Source organism: Rattus norvegicus, chromosome 2 (assembly GCF_021556685.1).
Source record: "Rattus norvegicus strain SHRSP/BbbUtx chromosome 2, alternate assembly SHRSP_T2T, whole genome shotgun sequence".
Taxonomy (NCBI): domain Eukaryota; kingdom Metazoa; phylum Chordata; class Mammalia; order Rodentia; family Muridae; genus Rattus; species Rattus norvegicus.
Window position 1 is genome coordinate 155,257,501 of NC_141535.1, and position 9,637 is coordinate 155,267,137.

A 9,637-nucleotide genomic window follows, 5' to 3' on the forward strand; every position below is an offset into this window, starting at 1 on the left:
TGTTATGTAGCCAAGGCAGGTCTTGAATCTCTGATCCTCCTGCCTCTACCTTCTGAGTGCTGGGATTATTGCTACACCTGGCTCCTGGTCCTTCTCTCTTCTCTCTGTCTCTCTCTGTCTCTCTGTCTGTCTCTCTGTCTCTGTCTCTTTCCTTCTTTTTTCTTCCTTCTTTTCTCTTTCTTTCTAACATTCTCTTCTTCTCTTTCTCCTTCTTCTATTCTTTTATTTCTTTCACTTTTATTTCTTTTTTCCTGTATGAGACAGGAGCTTACTACGTATAGGCAGGTTTGGAACCATGACTCTTCTTGCTTCGTCTTGCCAAGTAGTGGAATTACAGTATCACAGTATGTAGTAACATGTTCAGCATGGGGAAGTGTGTGTGTGTGTGTGTGTGTGTGTGTGCACGCGCATGCGCGTGAACGCGCGTGCACACGTGTGATTTATAGAGACAAAAACAGGGTGTCCTAGTTAGGGTTACTATTTCTGTGATGAAATACTATGACCAAAAGCAACTTGGGGAGGAAAAGGTCTATTTGGCTTACACTTTCACACTATAGTCTATTTGAAGGAAGTCAGGGCAAAAACTTAAACAGGGCAGGAATTTTAAACAGGGGAGCAGAACCCAGGGGAGAGTGCTGCTTACTGGCTTGCTTTTTGTTTTATTTTGGTTTTCGGTTTTTTGGGACAGGATTTCCCTGTGTAACAGCCCTGGCTGTCCTAGAACTCACTTTGTAGACCAGGTTGGCCTAGAACTCACAGAGATGCGCGTGCCTCTGTCTCCCAAGTGCTGGGATTAAGGCATGCACCATCACCCCTGGCCAGCCTGCTTTTTTTTATAGAATCCAGGACTACCAGCTCAGGGCTGATTAATTAATCATTAATTATGTGATTAATTATGTAATTAATTGTCCCCATCATTAGTTTAAAAGTGCTCTACAGGCTCGTCTACAGCCCAGTCTTATGGAGACATTTTCTCAACTGTGGATCTCTCTTCTCTGATGACTCTAGCTTGTGTCAAGTTGACATAAACCCAGCCAGCACATGGGATCTCACTATGTAGTCCTGGCTGGTTTAGAACTCACTATGTAGACCAAGCTGACCTCAAACTCACAGCCATCTGCCTGTCTCCTCCTCCTGATTGCTGGGTCTAAAGTTGCCACCACACACGTCCTTACTCAGATTTTGGCTTTACTTTCTTTTTTTTTCCTCTGCAGCAAAGAATGGGAAACACTGTCCTCAAATTTATCAGCAATTCTGGATTGAACATATTCTTAAACCCTGTAATTTCAGGCAAAGCTACATTTAAAAGATCAAAGGAAAGAATGCCAGAGACGTTTTATAATGGAGACATCCCTACGGAAGTGAGATAGGCACTCAGTGTAGCCCAGGTTGGGCTTGAACTTGAGAGCCTCCTGCCTCTTGAATGCCTCTGGGTAACAGACATGAAATATAAGAACAGGATGAGGACAAAGGGCGGGACCAGAAAGAGGCCTACAATTGCCTTGGTGCACACTGATTTGCAGTGGGGCCACCTGCTAGTGGTTACCTGTTCAGAATCTTCCAGGCTTTCCTGAGCTCCTGAGGGGGAACTTGAATCCATGTAACACCTACCATCTTCCGGGGACCATATTAAAACATTCATATTAAACTACTTGTGCTTTGCAAGAGTTGATGTCAAAGACTCAAAAGGTCAAAGACATGACTCATCTATAAAAATAGAACGAACAGTGTCAAAAAACGCTCTGGGCTCAGTGAATGAAGGACATAGTAAGACTGCAAAGTTAGCATCCAGAAGCACTTGAAAATCAAGAGCTTACATACCTTACCAGGAAAGAAACAATGAATGTGTCCTTCAGATGATACAATTAATTATACAGTTATAACTTGTTTTTTTCTCTACTGGACAGAGGTCTACAAATTAACATGTAGCTTCAAAACGAGGCCCTGATCTAATATCAAGAAGCAGAATTACGGCCAGATGTGGTGCCTTAATCTCAGCAGTGGTGAGGCAAAAGCAGTTAAGTCATGAGTTCAAGGCCAGCCAGATAGTGAGACCTAGCTCAAAAAACAAAAACAAAAACATAAATAAACAAAATAAGGGGTCGGGGATTTAGCTCAGTGGTAGAGCGCTTGCCTAGCAAGTGCAAGGCCCTGGGTTCGGTCCCCAGCTCCAAAAAAAAAAAAAAGGAAAAAACAAAAACAAAATAAAATAAAACAAAACGGACATGACGGTCCTCTCTATTGTAGTTTGTCTCACCCCTTTCTCAGTAGACAGAAACCACTGGGGTCAGTGGCTGTCTATGTCTGTTATTTTGGTCATCACGACAAACACAGAATACAAAACACGCAGTGGCAGGTACTTGGGACACAGAGAAGAAATGCTGCTTTGGCTGAGCTAAGTTTTCAGGAATGTTGGCACTGGGCTAGTGGCAGGCTTCCTAGATCTCTCCACATTCCAAGGGATGTTATATTGTTTCCTAGGAATGACACATTATTACAAGCTAAACGCCATGACAGAAATTCATTTGTGAAGAGCTCTGTAGTCTAGAGATATAAAATCCAGGTGTTGGAAGTGCGTGCTCCTCTGATGGCTCCAGCAAGGCCTTGTCTGGCTTCTTGTCTTTCTGAAGCCTCGCTTCCTCACTGTGGCATCCCATCCCCCACCCCATCCCGTCGCACCCGTGTATCGTCCCTCCTTGTGGTATGTGTTTGTCTCTGTCTCTTCTGAGAAACATTCCCGTGCTAGATGCAGAACCCACATTGCTTTGACTTACATATTAAAGATGCCACGAGGGGCTGGGGATTTAGCTCAGTGGTAGAGCGCTTACCTAGGAAGCGCAAGGCCCTGGGTTCCGTCCCCAGCTCCAAAAAAAAAAAAAAGAACCCCCCCCCCAAAAAAAAAAAGATGCCACGCACTATTTCCAAATAAGGCCACATTTACAGTGCCGGAGCGGACGAGGAAATACCTTTATGGAAAACAGAATTCAGCCTTTGCTCTTGCAGGCTTTGGAGCTGTACTGGCTGGTTTTGTGTGTCAGCTGGAGTTAGCACAGAGAAAGGAGCTTCTTTTGAGGAAATGCCTTCAAGAGACCCAGCTGTAAGGCATTTTCTCAATTAGTGATCAAGGGGAGAGGGCCCAGCCCATTGTGGCTGGTGCTGTTCCCGGGCTGGTAGTCCTGGGTTCTATAAGAAAGCAAGCTGAGCTAGTCAGAGGAAGCAAGCCAGTAAGCAGCATCCTTCCATGGCCGCTGCATCAGCTTCTGCCTTCAAGTTCCTACCTGGTATGAGTTCCAGTCCTGACTCTCTTTGGTGATAAACAGCCAATGTGGAAGTGTAAGCTGAATAAACCCTTTCCTCCCCAACTTGCTTCTTGGCGGTGATGTTTTGTTCAGGAAACCCTGACAAGTCAGGAACCTTAAGGTTTTTGTTGTTTTGTTTTGTTTTACATTGGTGTGTGTGTGTGTGTGTGTGTGTGTGTGTGTGTGTGTGTGTGTGTAAGTCAGAGGACAACTTGCAGTAGTTGATCTCTGTCCACAATGTGAGTTCTGAGGCTCTTGCACAGGATGTCTGGTTTGGTGGTACAATTCTCATCCACTGAGCCATCCCAATGGCTGCTGGCGGAGTCTTGAGCACAGATTCCTTTAAATCATTTAATGAGATGGTTCTCTCTCTCTCTCTCTCTCTCTCTCTCTCTCTCTCTCTCTTTCTCTCTCTCTCTCTGTCTCTCTCTCTCCCTCTCTCTCCCTCTCTCTGTCTCTCTCCCTCTCTCTGTCTCTCTCTCTCCCTCTCTCTCCCTCTCTCTGTCTCTCTCTCTCTCTCTCTCTCTCTCTCTCTCTCTCTCTCTCACACACACACACACACACACACACACACACACACACACACACACACACGGTCATGCTTCATAGCTTCATAGCTTAGACTAGCTTTAAACTCAAACCTCACTCTCCTGCGGGCTAGCAATGCAGGTTCACACACTTGGCTCAAAGATCGATTTCTTTCCTTCACTTTGTTAAGAGTAGGGACCCTGTAGAGTTCTTCCTTCACGCTAGGAAGGCACTGTTGTTGGATGGAGCCCGGTACCAGCCCTCCCTGAGTCTTGCCTGCATGTTCACGGGGTGCCCGGAAATTTCTTCCTAGCAAGACAAGCTTCAGAAGCTGATCTCAGCTATTTTGCCTCCTTTTCTCCTGATATCTCTGGTTCCGATAGGAAATCCCTTTCAAGTTCCCTGAGATACAGTCCCCGACTTTGCCAGGTTCCGGTAAGCAGAACCTTATCTCTTGCAGCTACTTCTAAGGTTTTGGTATCTTTCCAGGAGACCAGTTTTTCTGGGATTCAGGCCAGGATCTGCTTTTGCCAGGGCACCCAGGAGCCGTCAGGGCCAGGTGAGTGATGTGACTGCATTAGTCAGGGATCTAGAGAGTAACAGAATTTATAGGACGAGTCTCTCTATATAGAGGAAGGAAATTTATTAGAACGACTTACAGGCCGTGGTCCAGCTAGTCTAACAAAGGCTTCTATGTATATAAGGTCCATCATTCGATAGTTGTTCAGTCCAAAAGACTGGATGTCTCAGCTGGTCTTTGGTATATGCCAGAATCCTGAAGACGTAGGCTCTAATGCCAGCAAAGGAATGGATGTGCTGGCAAGACAGCAAGCAGGCAGAGCACAGGCTTCCTTCTTTCGTGTCCTTACATAGGCTTCCAGGAGAAGGCGTGGCCCGGATTAGAGGTGGGGTTTCCCACCTCAAAAGATCTAGATTAAAAGGGTGTCTTCCTACTTCAAAGATCCAGGTTAGAAATAAATCTTCCTATTTCAAACTAAGCAAAAAAAAAAAAAAAAAAAAAAAAAAAAAAAAAAAAAAAAAAAAAGAAAGAAAAAAGAAAAAAGAAAAAATATCCCCCATAGGTGCGTAGGTGTGCCCCAGAGTTTTGGGTTTTAGTTAACTCTAGCTGTGGTCAAGTCGACAAGCAAGGATAGTCATCACTGGGAGGTACCAGATAAGAGAGAGGGAACAGACACCCTAGTCTGATGGGAAACGTGGTCCAGGGAGCTGTTCTTTCTCATGGTTGGCCTGGCACTTATGAGCTATGGTAAATGAATTCCTAACACAGGTCAGAGTCAGTGACTTACATCACCCATTAAAGTGTGAGAGGGGGGAGGAGAAAGCAGTTGTCTTTCAGATTCTAAACAAATCCTTCCGTGTAACCTAACACTGCTGACTGTTGGAAACAAGTAAGTTTTGATTTTCTTTTTCTATGACAAATATGTTTCCTTGAAGAGACTTCGAAGAATTATCAAGTGAGCAGATTGTCAAGTGTCTGGTCAACTGTCATCAGCAGCACAGGGTGTGGTGCTCCAAATGCATTTCTAAAAGTTGTGTATCCACTCTCACATTTGAAGACTTAGCATTTAAGCTGCTCGCTGGAAGTTTAGATAATCGTAAAGATACTGTTTTGCTACATTCTATAACACTGCTATATTTTAACTAATAACTCTTTGTATTTTGGACTCTCCTCAAATGCTGAGGCCTTTTCTCTCCTGAAACTCGTATGTCCAGGTAATTCTTCCATATAATTACATTTTAAGTAACTTTTATATTGTTTATTCTGTCCTTCCCTGCAAGAAACAAAATTGGTAGGTTATTTTTCTGCTGCTGAGACGAGCCAATTCAAGCAAGACTAGAATACTCTAAAGGCAGATTTATTAAGAAGCTGCTCTCAGGCAGGTGAGTTCGATGTCCCCAGCACAGAGAGAAGGTGAAGGGAAAGGAAAAAGGAGGGGGAGGAGGAAGAGAGGAAGAAGAGCACACAAAATGTCAGGATTATTTAGAGGGCAGGGTACACCAGGAAGGGACTAAGTGATGCTAATGAACCCTGGGGGCCAGGCCTGCTTTAATATGTAAAATTATGTTCTTCAGTCCCTTGTGCAGAGGTCTGGAAACCAAACAGAAATTAATCGAAATTTTACATTGTCTTTTTAGCCAGGTGGTGGCACACACCTTTAATCCCAGTACTTGGGGAGCAGAGGCGGGCAGATCTCTGAATTCAAGACCAGCCTGGTTCTACAAAGTAAGTTCCAGGGCAGCCAGGTCTACACAGAGAAACCTTGTCTTGAAAACAAACAAAAACAAACAAACAAGGGGCTGGAGGGATGGCTCAGTGGTTAAGAGCACCGACTGCTCTTCCTGAGTTCCTGAGTTCAATTCCCAGCAACCACATGGTGGCTCATAACCATCTGTAATGAGATCTGATGCCGTCTTCTGGTGTGTCTGAAGACAGCTACAGTGTACTTATATATAATAAATAAAAAATAAATCTGAAAAACAACCCAAAACATAAATAAATTTTAAAAGTTGTCTTTCTGACCCTAAAGTATTGAGCTAATAAAATTCTCTCTCTCTCTCTCTCTCTCTCTCTCTCTCTCTCTCTGTGTGTGTGTGTGTGTGTGTGTGTGTGTGTGTGTGTTTGTGTGTAGCTGCTGTTCATGCATGAATGGAGATCAGAATAGGAGTTGGTTCTCTCCTTCAACCATGTGGGTCCCAGGGACAGAATTCAAGTCATTTAGTTTGAAGACAATCACCTTATCCAAGGATCCAGCCCAATTATTTTTGAAATGTTGGATGTGGAAGTCACTGACTTGCTAGACTAGTTGCCCAGGAAGCTCTAGGGGTCATCCTGTCCCCGTGGTCATGAATGCACACCACCTTGAGTGACTGGGATTTGAACTGGGAACCCTATGCTTGCATACCAAGCCTTTTTTTACTGACGGAAACATGAACTTTTTTTTTTTTTGTATGAACATAAAAACACAGAGAAAGGAGACATTACAGTTGATTCTGCAAAAAGTAAAGTCATCAACAGAGACTTGCACACATGCGCTGGTAAGCTAGAAGAAATGAATGGACTCTAGAACACACATAAGACGGAACCATAGAGAAACAGGATCTAAACGAACCAAATTAGTAACAAAACCAAATCGGCAATAAAGTCTCCTAGCAAGAAACCACGGAGGCCAGATGGTTTCACTACTAAATTCTTCCAAACATTTAAAGAAGCAATGCATTTCTCTTCAAAATTTTCATAAAAATTGAAAAGGAGGAAATGCTAAACTCAGATCTCCAAACCAGTCAATACAGAAAAGAAAACATTGCCCAGGACTGCTGATGAACAAACATGCGAACTCTCTCAGCTGAGTATTGGCTCCGATGGCATAAAACATAACCCACCGTCATTATTCTCCACAAGATTCACCCCATCGACACAGAGGCGCTTTTCTGCACAGATCAATACTGTGATGTCACATCGGCACAAGGAGGGGTGAAGCTGTCTGATCATATCCGATTGATACAGGAGAAGCATCTGTCAAGATCCAACAACCTACATTTGAAATGGAATAAATTAGGTATAATATAGTTATGTCAAAATTTTAACCCAGAATTGCTCCTGTCTAAAGGAAATACAGGGACAAAGTGGAGCAGAGACTTAAAGGAAGGCCATCCAGAGACTGCCCTATCTGGGGATCCGTCCCATATGCAGCCACCAAACCCAGACACTATTGCTGATGCCAAGGAATGCATGTTGACAGGAGCCTGATATAGTTGTCTCCTGAGAGGCTCTGCCCGAGCCTGACAAATACAGATTCTCAAAGCCAACCATCGGACTGAGCACTGGGTCCCCAATGGAGAAGTTAGGGGAAGGACTGAAGGAGCTGAAGGGGCCTTATCTGACATCAATGGGAGGTCCTTGGTCTTATGAAGGCTTGATGCCCCAGTGTAGAGGAATGCTAGGGTGATGTGGCAGGCAGGAGGGGGTTGGGTGGGTGGATGGGGGAACACCCTTATAGAAGCAGGGTAAAGGGAATGGGATGGAGGGTTTGCAGAGGAGAAACAGGGAAAGGGGATAACGTTTGAAATGTAAATAAATAAAATATCCATTTTAAAAATATTAATAATAGAATCATAAAATCTGTTTTAAAAAAAAACACATCTAACAAGCCTGCTGCTAACATCATATTGAGGGGAAAAGGTGAAAGATTTCTCTTTAAGAGATGAAATCGGGGGTGAGGAGAGGTGACTAGAAAGTTAAGTGCGCCACAGGCTGCTGGAACTGGAACCCAGAGTGCAGCAAACCAGGGAGCCGACTTCTAGCCTGCACGTCCAGCATGATGGCTGTGGACATAGAATACAGCTCCAGCCCTATGGCTCCTTCTCTACGCAGAGAACACTTCACCTTCAAGATCTCCCCATAACTGAGCAAACCACTGGACCTTGTGTTCAGCTGGGCAGCAAGGATGAAGCCCGCAGAATGGTGGACCCCCACAGTGCAGGAGAAGAAGATGAAGAAGCGAGTGCCCTTGGCCGACAACCGGGGCTGGCCCTGACAATGGTGAAAGTGTTCCCGGAATTCGATGGATGACCCACTGGATATTCCGTTTAACATCACTGAGCTCCTAGACAACGTCGTGAGTCTGAGGACAGTAGAGAGTGAGAGCTTTGTTTTGAATTTTCCGCAGCCTTCTGCAGATTACTTAGATTTTAGAAATCGACTTCAAACCAGCCATGTCTGCCTCAAAAACTGTGCTGAAGGATAGAGCCATCGCGGGCCCGTGAAGGTCCAGAACCTGGCATTCGAGAAGGTTGTGAAGATCAGAGTGACACTTGACCTCTGGAAAAGCTTCACAGACTTCCCTTGTCAGTATGTGAAGGACACTTAGGCTGATTCAGACAGGGATGTGTTTTCTTTTGACATTGGCTTACCCAAGAAAATTCACCCTAGTGAAAGAATGGAGTTGCGGTGTGCTACAGTGTAATGGCCAGGCGTCCTGGGACAGCAACAAAGTCAAAACCTACAGGATCTTCCTGGCTGAACTCCAATCCACTCATAGAATGATTGAGCCGTGCAATGGACCGGATTTTGGAATCTCTTTTGACCAGTTTGGGAGCCCTCGATGTTCCTTTGGCCTGTTTCCAGAGTGGCCTAGTTATCTGGGATATGAAAAGCGGGGGCCCTGTTACTAGTGACTGCAGTCGACAGTCTGTGGCTCTGATCAAGATGGAGGCGAGAACGCAAGGCCAGAGGGAAGCCGATCTGCCATTAGGCGTGGTTTTTGAAAAGACAGGATTCTGTTCACTTTTTTCCTCAAACCGGCAAGTCCAGCGTGTTTTCATCACACCTGGTTTCTTGCTCAGAGGAGAGGAGGCGTGCTGATCCTCTGTGGTATCTGGGTTGGCCACAAGGGAATGCACGGGATGGTGCCAGAGGGGTCTGGAGAGGAGCCATGCTGGCAAGGACAGAGGAAGCTGGCCTCTCTTCCATACTTAGACTTTGAAAGTCACCCAGAAACCAGTCTCCAGCTTTTTCCAGCCTTACCACTGACCTCGAGGTCCTGCCCTGCCCATGGCTTTCCATGTGTCTCCTTCAGTCTACATGTACTCAGAGGGAGTCACCTCAACTCTGTGACATACTGGCCTGATACCCTGCAGCCTCATAAGAGGGATGGAGGAGGGGGCAGCCGTTTTCTGTGCAAGTTCTTTCACTACACCTCCTCCCCCTACACAGTCTATCCAGTGATCTGGACAAGAGAGTCAAAGCAAATTCATAGCTTGTGTCTGAGATAGGCATCCTTCCCCTCTCT

At 45.1% G+C, this 9,637-nt stretch overlaps 1 pseudogene; it reads left to right on the forward strand.

Annotated features, from left to right (window-relative positions):
- The first annotated feature begins 8,143 nt into the window (after nucleotides 1-8,143).
- On the forward strand, nucleotides 8,144-9,020 carry Ppp1r3b-ps2 (protein phosphatase 1, regulatory subunit 3b, pseudogene 2; annotated as a pseudogene).
- The last annotated feature ends 617 nt before the right edge of the window (nucleotides 9,021-9,637 follow it).